At 39.7% G+C, this 16,051-nt stretch overlaps 1 protein-coding gene across 1 annotated transcript in view; it reads right to left on the bottom strand.

Annotated features, from left to right (window-relative positions):
- Window positions 1-16,051, bottom strand: part of LOC126336848 (replication factor C subunit 4) — a 58,410-nt gene that overhangs the window by 1,442 nt on the left and 40,917 nt on the right. The window lies entirely within an intron of this gene.

The following is a 16,051-nucleotide window of genomic DNA, read 5'->3' as shown; positions in this document are numbered from 1 at the left end:
TTGCTCACAGGAATGCAAGGAGCACAGAAAGAACAATACAGTCTACGCATCTAGAGGAGTCACAAGACGAGAAATATTTACTTGTTTCTCCACCAGTATTGGTGACCACGAATGCTCTGTACTTGTACCGATCAGCAGCAAAGGTGTAAATAACACATGCAAGTCTCTATGCAGAATGTTTTTATTCCTAGTACTGATAGTGTGTATTGAGCTATTGGTTGGAAGAAAGAGACATATTACTTAGCAAACTTCATTGAGGAATATATATACTGGGAAGCAATAGTTAGCATATGCAATTCTTTGAATATGTTTTGGCATGCTGTTCTTGAATTTACAACAGAAATGGGTCTTATTACATGCTTTCACACTCTAAGACTTTCTCTTGGTTTGTGGAGTTACCCCACAATATGGTACTGTATGACGTAACAGAATAAAAGTATGCAAAGTATACAGTTTCCTTTATACCCTTGCTACCCATTCCAAGAACATATTATGTTTTGTGTAGTTGAACTTTATTTGCTATCAAATGTTGGTCACCCTAGTGGCTAGCAACATCTGGAGTCGGTTTTGCAAAGGAAAATAACTGCAATGAAAGAGAGCAATTTCATGTAAATAAAGATAATAATTTGAGTAATTTTTATAATGTATGTTATTTAAATACAACAATACCAATGTTTAAATGTAAGTGCATTTCTCTTGATCAGTTCTAAAAATCGTGATGAAAAAATGGTGTTAGGAATTTTGTATGGAGGCAGGGTGACTCCCCACTCAACAAATGATAACGGCCAATTGAAACATAATAATAAAAAGTTAAGAAGAAAAAATAAATCAGAAAGATAACAAAATTGATTTATAGGTAAACAATAATTATGAATATAATAGAGGGAAACATTCCACGTGGGAAAAATACATCTAAAAACAAAGATGATGTAACTTACCAAACGAAAGCGTTCGTATGTTGATAGACACACAAATAAACACAAACACACATGCAAAATTCAAGCTTTCGCAACCCACGGTTGCTTCATCAGGAAGCAGGGAAGAACAGGGAAAGACGAAAGGACGTGGGTTTTAAGGGAGTCATTCCAATCCTGGGAGCAGAAAGACTTACCTTAGGCGGAAAAAAGGACAGGTACACACTCTCGCACACGCACACACATATCCATCTGCACATACACAGACACAAGCAGACATTTGTAAAGGCAAAGAGTTTGGGCAGAGATGTCAGTCGAGGCAGAAGTACAGAGGCAAAGACGTCGTTGAATGACAGGTGAGGTATGAGCGGCGGCAACTTGAAATTAGTGGAGGTTGAGGCCTGGTGGGTAACGGGAAGAGAGGATATACTGAAGGGCAAGTTCCCATCTCCGGAGTTCTGATAGGTTGGTGTTAGTGGGAAGTATGCAGATAACCTGGACGGTGTAACACTGTGCCAATATGCGCTGGCCATGCACCAAGGCATGTTTAGCCACAGGGTGATTCTCATTACTAACAAACACTGTCTGCCTGTGTCCTTTCATGCGAATGGACAGTTTGTTGCTGGTCATTCCCACATAGAAAGCGTCACAGTGTAGGCAGGTCAGTTGGTAAATCACGTGGGTGCTTTCACATGTGGCTCTGCCTTTGATCGTGTACACATTCCGGGTTACAGGACTGGAGTAGGTGGTAGTGGGAGGGTGCATGGGACAGGTTTTACACCGGGAACGGTTAGAAGGGTAGGAGCCAGAGGGTAGGGAAGGTGGTTTGGGGATTTCATAGGGATGAACCAAGAGGTTACGAAGGTTAGGTGGACGGCAGAAAGACACTCTTGGGAGAGTGGGGAGGATTTCATGAAGGATGAATCTCATTTCAGGGCAGGAGTTGAGGAAGTCGTAGGTCTTCGTGGAAAACGAATCTGCTCCAGTCCAGAATCCCTGAACCATTACACCAACAACCTGAAAACAGCTTTCGCATCCTGCAACTACCCTCCTGACCTGGTACAGAAGCAAATAACCAGAGCCACTTCCTCATCCCCTCAAACCCAGAACCTCCTACAGAAGAACCACAAAAGTGCCCCACTTGTGACAGGATACTTTCCAGGACTGGATCAGACTCTGAATGTGGCTCTCCAGCTGCGATACAACTTCCTCAAATCCTGCCCTGATAGGCCACATATTGCACATAATTCTTGTGAGAATTCAAAGGGCTACTGATTAATGGATCCATTGAATAAAAGGATAGTTACAAGCAGAGATGTAGTATTCTTTGAAAATAGAATGGTCTCTGAAGAGGGCAAGACTACTAAGTTAAGTGCACTTAGTTCCGAGAGTGAAACCTTATATGAAGGAAGAGTAAGTCAAAGGCAAATGGAGATTATTTATGATGACAATGAGTTTGAGAATGAATGAAACGAAGAGAACAATGTAAGGCATTCTTCTCACATACTAAAACTGAAAGAATATCCGGATTTTGAGATGTATGCAGCCCAGTCTTTTAATGATGACCCAGCAACAGCAGAAGAAGCAATGAGCGGCCTGAACTCTCAAGAATGGAAAGAAGCAATGGAGAGAGAATTGGAATCTTTATCTCAGAACAAAACCTTTGAATGTGTAAATACGCCAGCAGATAAGAAACCATTACAGGCAATATGGGTATTCACTTTGAAGAGCCCCAAAAATTCATCACCAAGATATGAAGCACGACTTGTAATAAAAAGATATTCACAAATAAAGTGGTAGATTACAAAGAAAATTTTTGACATGCAGTCAAGTATGCCTCACTGAGATATCTTTTAGCCTTGGCACCAAAAAGAAATTTAACAATTCTTCAAATGGGTGTAAAAAGCATATTTAAATGGAAAATTGGAGGAGATATATGTCATTCCACCAGATCATAAAGGGAAAAGATTTGGTGTTTGCAAAAAAGTATTTATGGACTTAAACACAGTGGTCATTGATGGAATTTATGTCTACATAAAACTCTAATAAATTAAAAACATTTAAAACTCTAATAAATATGATTATGAAGCAATCTAAGGCAGATCCCAGTATATACAGTAAAAGGGGAAGAGAAGGGATAATAATAATAATAATAATAATAATAATGGCAATATTGGTGGATGACTTCTTTATCCTGACTGAAAACGAAAGCCAAATGAGAATTTTTCCGAAAAAACTATAAATCAAGTTTAAGGTACATGATTTGGGAGAAGTTAAATGTTAGTTAGGTATGCAGGTCACTAATGAAGAAGAGTGACAAGAATTGAGCAAAAATCAATCATCATATACAGAAAAAATCTTAAAGAAATTTGGCATGAATGATTGTAAAGTCATAACTACTCCAATGGAAGTAAGAGTGAAGTTAAACACAAATGAGACAGATGGAATGTGATAAGAACATTCCACATCTAGAAGCAGTAGGGAGTCTGTTGCATTTGTCTCAAACGTTATAACCTGACATTGCTTTTGCCACCAATGCAGTGAGCAGATATTGCAGAGACCCAAAGGAAAAGCACTGGAAAGCTGTGAAATGGATATTGCGATACCAAAGAGGAACTTCAAACCACGAATTAAGATACCATGGAGCAGGTAATGCAAAGAATGTGATGCAGACTGGGGGAGTGAATTAGGAGATAGGCACTCCACTACTGGCTGCCGCTTTAAATTAAAACTGTTGTATTGAGTACCGTAGGAACCGAGTATATGACACTATCTTACACCACACAAGAAGCACTGTGGTTCAGAACATTAATATGTGCCAATTTAATCGTGGAACCTATAATGATCTTCTGAGACAATGAAGGAGCCATTAATCTAGCTAAAAATGGTGCCACTAGTGCTAGGATAAAACATATTGATATAAGGCACCATTTTATTCGGGACCACATAGAGCGACATAACATCATTGTGGACTACCTGCGCACAGAAGACATGTTTGCTGACCTTCTGACAAAACCCTTGGACAAAGAGAAGTTTGAAAAAATTGTGGGGCTATTTGGTTTGGCTTGTGATGGCAAAGCATAAAATATATGTTCAAGGGGGGGGTGTTAGAATTGTGTGAACAATATATTTCGTGTGAGAGGGTGGTAAAAAGCACTGTGTCAAACATAATAGTTCTCTCATATTGCTATTGTATGCTGTGAGTTTTTAGTGTGTAATATAATGATCTTTGGAACTTTTTCTGGCAGTCACAGATAATTTTTCAACAAAAACACATTACAAATTATGGTACTACATGGTGCCATGTAGCAGATGGGAGTCTCCTTTGAAAACAACAATGTTCTATGCATTTTCTTTGTGCCCTAATTCACAGAATCGCCCAAGAATATGTAAAAACAAAATTCCTGATACCATTAGCACTTTCTCAACTATTGCCTTAAGTGTACTTCCTCAACAATGAGTTTTTGACAGTGTCTGACAACAATTATTCTTATCCTGAGAGCAGCAACTTGATGCATTTGCCATTTACATGAATGCCAATTGTAACTGACTTCCAAAAAGCAAAGTGTTAAAAATTATGCTATAATTATAAGGTGGAACATTCAAGGATCCCTGATATTTGCTAGCACTAACTGGAACTGAAACCAGTATCAAATATACAATATGTTGCATGCTAAGACTAAAGCAACTGGAGCACAGATGAATGAAAACAACATTGTGCAACTAGGGTGACACAGAGTGGGCACTAGTGGAAATGCAAAATATTATATACACAATGATGTAAGCATACCTTATGTAGAGTTTCGTGCTGTTTTCTGTGGCATGTGAGAGATGAACTTGCAGTTTTGCTGAGTCACCCCACTGTTATACGTCAAGAAGAAAAATGTCTGAACTCTACACAAAAGTATTGGCGGTGTTAATATCTGAGAAGGGTAAAACACCATTTCAAGGAAGTGTCTTGATTCACAAAACAAAGGAGGTAAAATTTTAATGTAATGAATTGCACACTTCAATATTTAGTGCATCATTCTTACAAGCGTAATTTTGGATGTAAATACAGCAAATTTTGCTGTGGTTGTAAACTGAGAATAGAGAACAACTGCAAAAAGGTTACTGTGGTATCATGTGAATGACAGCAATTACATTGATGTGCCAAGTATGTAATTTCTGATGGACTTCTCAGGGAAGCATTGGTTATCGTACACAGAGGACATATCACAAGAATGCACCCTCACAAATACTATATCTGGATCAGAATAAGAAATGATTGATGCCTAGCTGTTTACAGGGCTGTTATCATATCAATAGCCAGCCATATAACGCACTTGATAGTACCTTCTGTTCCATTCACTGTTAAATCTCTCTACTAGAGCTCCTGTTCAGTCACAGACAATGCTTGCAGCTGTAACCTTAACTGTTGTGATCTGTTTGGTGTGCTTTGTTCCAGTGTGTGGCGAATTTATTTTGTGCTAGTGATGTCTAAAGCTTTCAGCAGAAATAAGCAGAAAAATATAGTTGATAAATGAAAAGTTCAGTGATCTGCTCATGTTTTGCATGGCCAGACATGTGAGTCTGTGTGCACGAATATTTTAAGGACAGAGAGAATGGTGCAACTCTACTGTTTCTAACGAAGGTAGTCGAAAGAACTGCAAATGCTTTTTAGATACATAAAAACACTGCCATCAAAGTTTGTAAGGGAAAATATTGCACAGAAGAGGAAGAGCCTGGTTCATCTAAGCTACAGATGATCGATAAAATGAGAACAGAACCACAAGTAACAAACTTGGGCTCATCCCAACTAGATGTTGTACGTTGCCACATATATGGATAATGTGACAGAAGAGAACATCCAACTATTGGACAGGGGAGGGTGGGGGAGGGGCGCAGGAAGGAGAATAAATAATATTTCTGCACAGGTGAAAGTACTGGGCAATTTACATGAAAAAGAAGGGGTATATTCTGGATGAGGTGGCTGAAGAATGTGGCAACAGGGTTTTTTAGGCTTCCACCATACCACTGCCATTTCAATGCCATTGAAATGACTTAGGGACAGATCAAACATTAGTTGGCAACAAGTAACAGCTTCACTGTGACAAATTCAAAAATTTGTAGAGGAAGCAGTACCATAAATAATGTCAGGGAAGTGGAGTGATGTTGTATGTCAACAGAAATGGTTGCCAAGGAAGCATGGAAAACTGGAATTAGGGTAGAAAGTGATATCAAAAATATAATTATATCTTTGTGCAATTCCAGTGACACTTCCATGGACCACAGCCAAGACAGCGACAGTGTTGAGGAAGAAAGTGACTCTGAATCAACAATTAGTAGACATAATTTGTCTTTATTTTTGTGTTTGTGTTTCATATTTTGGACTGAAAAATGTCTACCACATTTCCACAGTAAATCTCATTTAGTATTAAGGAGTACCCTTCTGCATAAGGACCCCTGTGATTAGTAAGTACTTACACAGTTTACAACATTTTAATGTTGTTAGTTATTTTATGTAAATGAATGATTCAGAGCTATTTCGGCACCCATTTCATAATGAATACATCAGCTAAACATGAATCATTCTGCTTATTGTAAAAGACACTGTGATTCCCATTCTTTTGCTGAGATACGGTACACAAATAATAATAATAATACGGTATCATTTTATACACAAGAGTATGTTCATTAAGCAACAAGGATATCACAATTCCGTAAAGCAAACTCAATACTGCACATTAAAAGGCAGCATGAGGAGGTCGTAAGTATGGAACAACACTGCTGTTGCCACTAAACCCATATAGTGTGCATGAAATGATGATGAACTATCAACATCACCCCCTTCCATGGTCAACAGTGCTCCGCTGTCAATCACAGTTATTTTGATCAAAGTATACAAAGCAAATGCCTACACAAATGTTTGGTGGTAAGAATCAGCTAGGCTTAGCTCTGTTGAGGTATCATTAGATGATTACATAATAACTGATGCTATGTTAAGTATTATGCACCCACTAGGCATAGTAAAGGTGTCACCATACAAGACGACTCACTCAGCACAGTCTTGTGCTAACCAAAATGTGCAGATTAAACCATCAAAGACAGATTGGTCGACATTTTAAGTCATGGTAGATCACCACCTACTTTTTCACAGCTATTATCCCACTTCATCCAGCTCCATAGCAGAGTGTTCAGTGTAGATGCTGTCATGTGAAGGACATGGATTCGATTCCTGGCACTACCAAGTATTTTTCCTTGATGGAGGGATCGTATGGGAAACACTAGCCTCATGATTACTTGACTAAGAAGTAACAGCTTATAGATCAGCAAAATGGTTGGGCACGTGGAGTGCTGACTCATGCCTCTCCATACTGCACCTGACTGACACTGCATGGCAGAGGATGACATGGTGGTCGGTAGACATCTGTTTGGTCTTCAAGGGCCTGGACGGGGAACTTATTCTATTACCCTATTTCATCATGCATATTGACTCCATATTCTTCAGCTAACGAATATGTAGTTATTCTCTGGAAGTGTGACAGATTTTAGTGCTGCATAGTCAACACATTGAGTTCTGCCTACATTGTTCACATTTTCAGCCAGCTCTTCTCTGCAGTGGTCACCACAACTATATATTTGTTAACAGAATGCACAATTTTTCCATTGGGGTAGACTACTACTTTGTTCCAAAACTAGTTTTGGCTTTTTGAGGCATTATCAAGTGTTTAGCTGTGTTGTTGTTGTTGTTGTCTTCAGTCCTGAGACTGGTTTGATGCAGCTCTCCATGGTACTCTATCCTGTGCAAGCTGCTTCATCTCCCAGTACCTACTGCAACCTACATCCTTCTGAATCTGCGTAGTGTACTCATCTCTCGGTCTCCCTCTACGATTTTTACCCTCCACGGTGCCCTCCAATGCTAAATTTGTGATCCCTTGATGCCTCAAAACATGTCCTACCAACCGATCCCTTCTTCTTGTCAAGTTGTGCCACAAACTTCTCTTCTCCCCAATCCTATTCAATACCTCCTCATTAGTTACGTGATCTATCCACCTTATCTTCAGTATTCTTCTGTAGCACCACATTTCGAAAGCTTCTATTCTCTTCTTGTCCAAACTAGTTATCGTCCATGTTTCACTTCCATACATGGCTACACTCCAAACAAATACTTTCAGAAACGACTTCCTGATACATAAATCTATATTCGATGTTAACAAATTTCTCTTCTTCAGAAACGCTTTCCTTGCCATTGCCAGTCTACATTTTATATCCTCTCTACTTCGACCATCATCAGTTATTTTACTTCCTAAATAGCAAAACTCCTTTACTACTTTAAGTGTCTCATTTCCTAATCTAATTCCCTCGGCATCACCCGATTTAATTTGACTACATTCCATTATCCTCGTTTTGCTTTTGTTGATGTTCATCTTATATCCTCCTTTAATGACACTGTCCATTCCGTTCAACTGCTCTTCCAAATCCTTTGCCGTCTCTGACAGAATTACAATGTCATCGGCGAACCTCAAAGTTTTTACTTCGTCTCCCTGAATTTTAATACCTACTCCAAATTTTTCTTTTGTTTCCTTTACTGCTTGCTCAATATACAGATTGAATAACATCGGGGAGAGGCTACAACCCTGTCTCACTCCTTTCCCAACCACTGCTTCCCTTTCATGCCCCTCGACTCTTATGACTGCCATCTGGTTTCTGTACAAATTATAAATAGCCTTTCGCTCCCTGTATTTTACCCCTGCCACCTTTAGAATTTTAAAAAGAGTATTCCAGTCAACATTGTCAAAAGCTTTCTCTAAGTCTACAAATGCTAGAAACGTAGGTTTGCCTTTTCTTAATCTTTCTTCTAAGATAAGTCCTAAGGTCAGTATTGCCTCACGTGTTCCAACATTTCGACGGAATCCAAACTGATCCTCCCCGAGGTCTGCATCAACCAGTTTTTCCATTCGTCTGTAAAGAATTCGCGTTAGTATTTTGCAGCCGTGGCTTATTAAACTGATAGTTCGGTAATTTTCACATCTGTCAGCACCTGCTTTCTTTGGGATTGGAATTATTATATTCTTCTTGAAGTCTGAGGGTATTTCGCCTGTCTCATACATCTTGCTCACCAGCTGGTAGAGTTTTCTCAGGACTGGTTGTCCCAAGGCCGTCAGTAGTTCTAATGGAATGTTGTCTACTCCGGGGGCCTTGTTTCGACTCAGGTCTTTCAGTGCTCTGTCAAACTCTTCACGCAGTATCGTATCTCCCATTTCGTCTTCATCTACATCCTCTTCCATTTCCATAATATTGTCCTCAAGTACATCGCCCTTGTATAAACCTTCTATATACTCCTTCCACCTTTCTGCCTTCCCTTCTTTGCTTAGAACTGGGCTGCCATCTGAGCTCTTGATATTCATACACTTGGTTCTCTTCTCTCCAAAGGTCTCTTTAATTTTCCTGTAGGCAGTATCTATCTTACCCCTAGTGAGATAAGCTTCTACATCCTTACATTTGTCCTCTAGCCATCCCTGTTTAGCCATTTTGCACTTCCTGTCGATCTCATTTTTGAGATGTTTGTATTCCTTTTTGCCTGCTTCATTTACTGCATTTTTATATTTTCTCCTTTTATCAATTAAACTCAATATTTCTTCTGTTACCCAAGGATTTCTAGCAGCCCTCGTCTTTGTATCTACTTTATCCTCTGCTGCCTTCACTACTACATCCCTCAAACTACCCATTCTTCTTCTACTGTATTTCTTTCCCCCATTCCTAACAATTGTTCCCTTATGCTCTCCCTGAAACTCTGTACAACCTCCTTAAATTCCCACCTTTTTGCACTTTCTTCAGTTTTAATCTACAGGTCATAACCAATAGATTGTGGTCAGAGTCCACATCTGCCCCTGGAAATGTCTTACAATTTAAAACCTGGTTCCTAAATCCCTGTCTTACCATTATGTAATCTATCTGATGCCTTTTAGTATCTCCAGGGTTCTTCCATGTATACAACCTTCTTTCATGATTCTTAAACCAAGTGTTAGCTATGATTAAGTTGTGCTCTGTGCAAAATTCTACTAGGCGGCTTCCTCTTTCATTTCTTAGCCCCAATCCATATTCACCTACTATGTTTCCTTCTCTCCCTTTTCCTACACTCGAATTCCAGTCACCCATTACTATTAAATTTTCGTCTCCCTTCACTATCTGAATAATTTCTTTTATTTCATCGTACATTTCTTCAATTTCTTCATCATCTGCAGAGCTAGTTGGCATATAAACTTGTACTACTGTAGTAGGTGTGGGCTTCGTATCTATCTTGGCCACAATAATGCGTTCACTATGCTGTTTGTAGTAGCTTACCCGCATTCCTATTTTCCTATTCATTATTAAAGCTACTCCTGCATTACCCCTATTTGATTTTGTGTTTATAAGACCAGAAGTCTTGTTCCTCCTGCCACCGAACTTCACTAATTCCCACTATATCTAACTTTAACCTATCCATTTCCCTTTTTAAATTTTCTAACCTACCTGCCCGATTAAGGGATCTGACATTCCACGCTCCGATCCGTAGAACGCCAGTTTTCTTTCTCCTGATAACGACGTCCTCTAGAGTAGTCCCCGCCCGGAGATCCGAATGGGGGACTATTTTACCTCCGGAATATTTTACCCAAGAGGATGCCATCATCATTTAATCATACAGTAAAGCTGCATGTCCTCGGGAAAAATTACGGCTGTAGTTTCCCCTTGCTTTCAGCCGTTCGCAGTACCAGCACAGCAAGGCCGTTTTGGTTAATGTTTACAAGGCCAGATCAGTCAATCATCCAGACTGTTGCCCCTGCAACTACTGAAAAGGCTGCTGCCCCTCTTGTATAACAAATAATACATTACTATCAAGAAATGTGACTTCCTACTAGAAATGCAAAAAGGTATATGCATAAATCTCTGAAACTGTTACTCTGTCCTCAGTTTCATTCCTTCAACAGCATTATACAGGGTGTCCCACTCCAAACTCCCTAATTTCAAGGATCCAGGAGAGAAAAACCACAATAGATACGACAATGAAAAGTGCACCACATTGTAGAGCACCTCAAAGAATTTCTATTCCCACATGATAAGTGCCAAGTAACGTTACCAGAGTGCAGCATGCTCGCATGAAGAGAAAAAGGTGACTCCACATCAGAGCGTGCAAGCAGTAGAATGGTTTACAGAAACAAAATCGCCGATTACTGTGCAAAGAAATTATCATCATGTGTATGAATGTGATCTACCTGATGTGAAAACAATTAAAGAATGGTATAGGAAGTTTCTGAAACATTCTGGCAGTGCATGTTATGGAGTTTCAGAAGAGACAATGGACATCAGACAAACTTTTCTCAGAAGCCCACATACGTCAATTCATCAAGCATCTAGGCAACTTTACGTACCTCGATCAACATTGCATCGCATAGTTCACCAGTGTCTTCGTATTTGTGCTTACAAAGAGCAAATTCTGCAACATCTTCATCCATATTCCGCAAGCCACCTGATGGTGTGTGTCGGAAGGTACCTTGAGTACCTCTATCGGTTCTCCCTTCTATTCCAGTCTCGTATTGTTCGTGGAAAGAAATATTCTCGGTATGCCTCTGTGTGGGCTATAATCTCTCTGATTTTATCCTCATGGTCTCTTCGCTTGATATACATAGGAGAGAGCAATATACTGCTTGACTCCTCGGAGAAGGTATGTTCTCAAAACTTCAACAAAAGCCCATACCAAGCTACTGAGCAACTCTCTTACAGTCTTCCACTGGAGTTTATCTATCATTTCCGTAATGCTTTTGTGCTTACTAAATGATCCTGTAACGAAATGCACTGCTCTTAGTTGGATCTTCTCTATCTCATCTATCAACCCTATCTGGTACGAATCCCACACCGATGAGTAGTATTCAAGCAGTGGGCAGACAAGTGTACTGAACCCACTTCCTTTGTTTCCGGATTGCATTTCCTTAGGAGTCTTCCAATAAATCTCAGCCTGGCACCTGCTTTACCAACGATTAATTTTATATGGTTGTTGGGAAAGGAGTGAGACAGGGTTGTAGCCTCTCCCCAATGTTATTCAATCTGTATATTGAGCAAGCAGTAAAGGAAACAAAAGAAAAATTCGGAGTAGGTATTAAAATTCATGGAGAAGAAGTAAAAACTTTTAGGTCCGCCGATGACATTGTAATTCTGTCAGAGACAGCAAAGGACCTGGAAGAGCAGTTGAATGGAATGGACAGTGTCTTGAAAGGAGGATATAAGATGAACATCAACAAAAGCAAATACGAGGATAATGGAATGTAGCCAAATTAAATCAGGTGATGCTGAGGGAATTAGATTAGGAAATGAGACACTTAAAGTAGTAAAGGAGTTTTGCTATTTAGGAAGTAAAATAACTGATGATGGTCGAAGTAGAGAGGATATAAAATGTAGACTGGCAATGGCAAGGAAAGCATTTCTGAAGAAGAGAAATTTGTTAACATCGAATATAGATTTATGTATCAGGAAGTCGTTTCTGAAAGTATTTGTATGGAGTGTAGCCATGTATGGAAGTGAAACATGGACGATAACTAGTTTGGACAAGAAGAGAATAGAAGCTTTCGAAATGTGGTGCTACAGAAGAATGCTTAAAGGGTAAGGTGGATAGATCACGTAACTAATGAGGAGGTATTGAATAGGATTGGGGAGAAGAGGAGTTTGTGGCACAACTTGACTAGAAGAAGGGATCGGTTGGTAGGACATATCCTGAGGCATCAAGGGATCACAAATTTAGCATTGGAGGGCACCGTGGAGGGTAAAAATCGTAGAGGGACACCAAGAGATGAATACACTACGCAGATTCAGAAGGATGTAGGTTGCAGTAGGTACTGGGAGATGAAGAAGCTTGAACAGGACAGAGTAGCATGGAGAGCTGCATCAAACCAGTCCCAGGACTGAAGACGACAACAACAACATTCCATTTTAAATCACTCCTAATGCCTACTCCCAGATAATTTATGGAATTAACTGCTTCCAGTTGCTGACCGGCTATATTGTTGCTAAATGATAAAGGATCATTCTTTCTATGTATTCGCAGCACATTAGACTTGCCTACACTGACATTCAATTGCCATTCCCTGCACCATGCGTCAATTCGTTGCACATCCTCCTGCATTTCAGTGCAATTTTCCATTGTTATAGCCTCTCGATTCACTACAGCATCATCCGCAAAAAGCCTCAGTGAACTTCCGATGTTATCCACAAGATCATTTATATATATTGTGAATAGCAACGGTCCTACGACACTCCCCTGCGGCACACCTGAAATCACTCTTACTTTGGAAGACTTCTCTCCATTGAGAATGACATGCTGCATCCTGTTATCTAGGAACTCTCTAATCCAGTCACACCTTTGGTCTGATAGTCCATATGCTCTTACTTTGTTCATTAAACAACTATGGGAAAATGTATCAAATTCCTGCAAAGTCAAAAAACATAGCATCTACCTGGGAACCCGTGTCTATGGCCCTCTGAGTCTCGTGGACGAATAGCGCGAGCTGGGTTTCACACGATCGTCTTTTTTGAAACCCATGCTGAGTCCTACAGAGCAGATTTCTACTCTCCAGAAACGTCATTATACTCTAACATAATACATGTTCCAAAATTCTACAACTGATCGATGTTAGAGATATAGCTCTGTAGTTCTGCACATCCGTTCAACGTCCCTTCTTGAAAACGGGGATGACCTGTCCCCTTTTCCAATCTTTCGAATGCTACGCTCTTCTAGAGACCTACAGTACACCGCTGCAAGAAGGGGAGCAAGTTCCTTTGCGAACTCTGTGTAAAATCGTACTGGTATCCCATCAGGTGCAGCAGCCTTTCCTCTTTTGAGGGATTTTAATTGTTGTTCTATCCCTCTGTCATCTATTTCGATATCTACCACTTTGTCATCTGTGCGACAATCTAGAGAAGGAACTACAGTGCAGTCTTCCTCTGTGAAACAGCTTCGGAAAAAGACATTTAGCATTTCGGCCTTAAGTCTGTCATCCTTTGTTTCAGTACCATTTTGGTCACAGAGTGTTTGGACATTTCGTTTTGATCCACCTACCGCTTTGACACAAGATCAAAATTTCTTAGGATTTTCTGCCAAGTCACTACATAGAACTTTACTTTTGAATTCACTGAAATCCTCTCGCATAGCCCTCCTCACACTACATTTTGCTTCATGTAATTTTTGTTTGTCTGGAAGGCTTTGGCTATGTTTATGTTTGCTGTGAAGTTCCCTTTGCTTCCATAGCAGTTTTCTAATTCGGTTGTTGTACCACGGAGGCTCTTTTCCATCTCTTACGATCTTGCTTGGCACAAACTCATCTAATGCATATTGTACGATGGTTTTGAACTTTGTCCACTCATCCTCAACACTATCTGTACTTGAGATAAAACTTTTGTGTTGAGCCGTCCAAGTACTCTGAAATCTGCTTTTTGTCACTCTTGCCAAACAATAAAATCTTCCTACCTTTTTTAATACTTCTATTTGCGGCTGAAATCATTGATGCAGTAACCAATTTATGATCGCTGATTCCATGTTCTGTGTTAACTGTTTCAAACAGTTCGGGTCTGTTTGTCACCAGAAGGTCTAATATGTTATTGCCACGAGTTGTTTCTCTGTTTAACTGCTGAGAGTAGTTTACAGATAATGCACTTAAAAAAATTTCACTGTATTCTTTTTCCCTGCCACCCGTTATAAACGTTTGTGTCTCCCAGTCCATACCTGGTAAATTAAAATCTCCACCCAGAACTATAACATGGTCGGGAAAGCTACTCGAAATACTTTTCAAATTTTCCTTCAGGTGCTCTGCCACAACAGCTGCTGAGCCAGGGGGCCTATAGACACATCCAATTACCATGTTTGAGCCTGCTCATGCTGAACGACAAACCATGCTGACAACAATTTGTTGCTGATATGCTGCAGCGTATGGACATGGATGCCAGCTTCCTGGAAAGATGTTATTCTCAGATGAGGCAACCTTTTATCTATCAGGAAGGGTTAACAGGCATAATGTTTCGATTTGGGGTTCGCAAAATCTGCATGTTGTCACTGAACATGTTCGTGATAGCCCTAACCCAAACATCTTGTGCAGGCTAATGCACGACACGATTGTTGGACCGTTCTTCTTTGCAGAACAAACAGTGAATGGGTCATTGTATCTGGACATGTTGGAGCAGTTTGTGTATCCTCAGACACAAGACTTGCAACCCAACATCATTTTTCACCAAGACGGAGCTCAGCTGCATTGGTCAGCGGATGTTCGCAAGCTCCTGCGTAGGAAATTTCCCAATCGTTGGATTGGACGCAGAGGACCCATTGTCTAGCCACCATGTTCACCCGACAATACGCCGCTTGATTTCTTGATGTGGGGATTCATGAAGGACCACGTGTATGCGACCAAAGTGGACAATATTCCTATGTTGCGAAATCATATCACTAATGTGATTGCAACAATAACAGAGAAAATGTTACAAAGAACTTGGCAAGAAATCGAATACGAACTCAATATTCTTCGTGCTACAAATGGTTCACATGTAGATGTGTATTGATGATAAATAAATAAATAATTTCAGATGCTCTACAATGTGATGCATTTTTTGTTGTTGTATCTACCGTGATATTTTTCCTGAGTCTTTGAAACCAGGGAGGTTTGAGTGGGACACCCTGTATTTTTGGACATTTTTCCACCTTATGTGCACCAGCTGTGTGTCAAACCATCAAGAACAGCACAGTTTATACACTAAAATGAACAGAAGCACATCATGTGAATATATTGCCATTTTCACATGTATGGAGCCTTTTTCTTTGTAACTATTTTTCTGTTAAATTAAATTCACACTATTGTCTCCATTTTTGTCGTGATAATATATTATGCTTTTTTGTAAAGTTAAACACCTAAGAATGGCTAAAAATCCAAAACTAGTTGTTGAACACATGGAAGATGTCTAAAGAGCTACAACTTAAGTGAAGGACTGTCGTATTTGTTTAATTTATCCAGTTACTTGTTTCTTAATTTTAGATAACATTAAAACTGCCATATTAAAGTAATTATATTACGCCCCAAAAACAGCAACATTTTCTGTTTGATCATTATTACAAAAAAACAACATCATGGAAAGGTAAGGCT

The sequence above is a fragment of the Schistocerca gregaria genome, chromosome 2, assembly GCF_023897955.1.
Source record: "Schistocerca gregaria isolate iqSchGreg1 chromosome 2, iqSchGreg1.2, whole genome shotgun sequence".
NCBI lineage: Eukaryota > Metazoa > Arthropoda > Insecta > Orthoptera > Acrididae > Schistocerca > Schistocerca gregaria.
The sequence above is the reverse complement of the archived record's forward strand: the minus strand, read 5'-3'. Positions and strand labels throughout refer to the sequence as shown.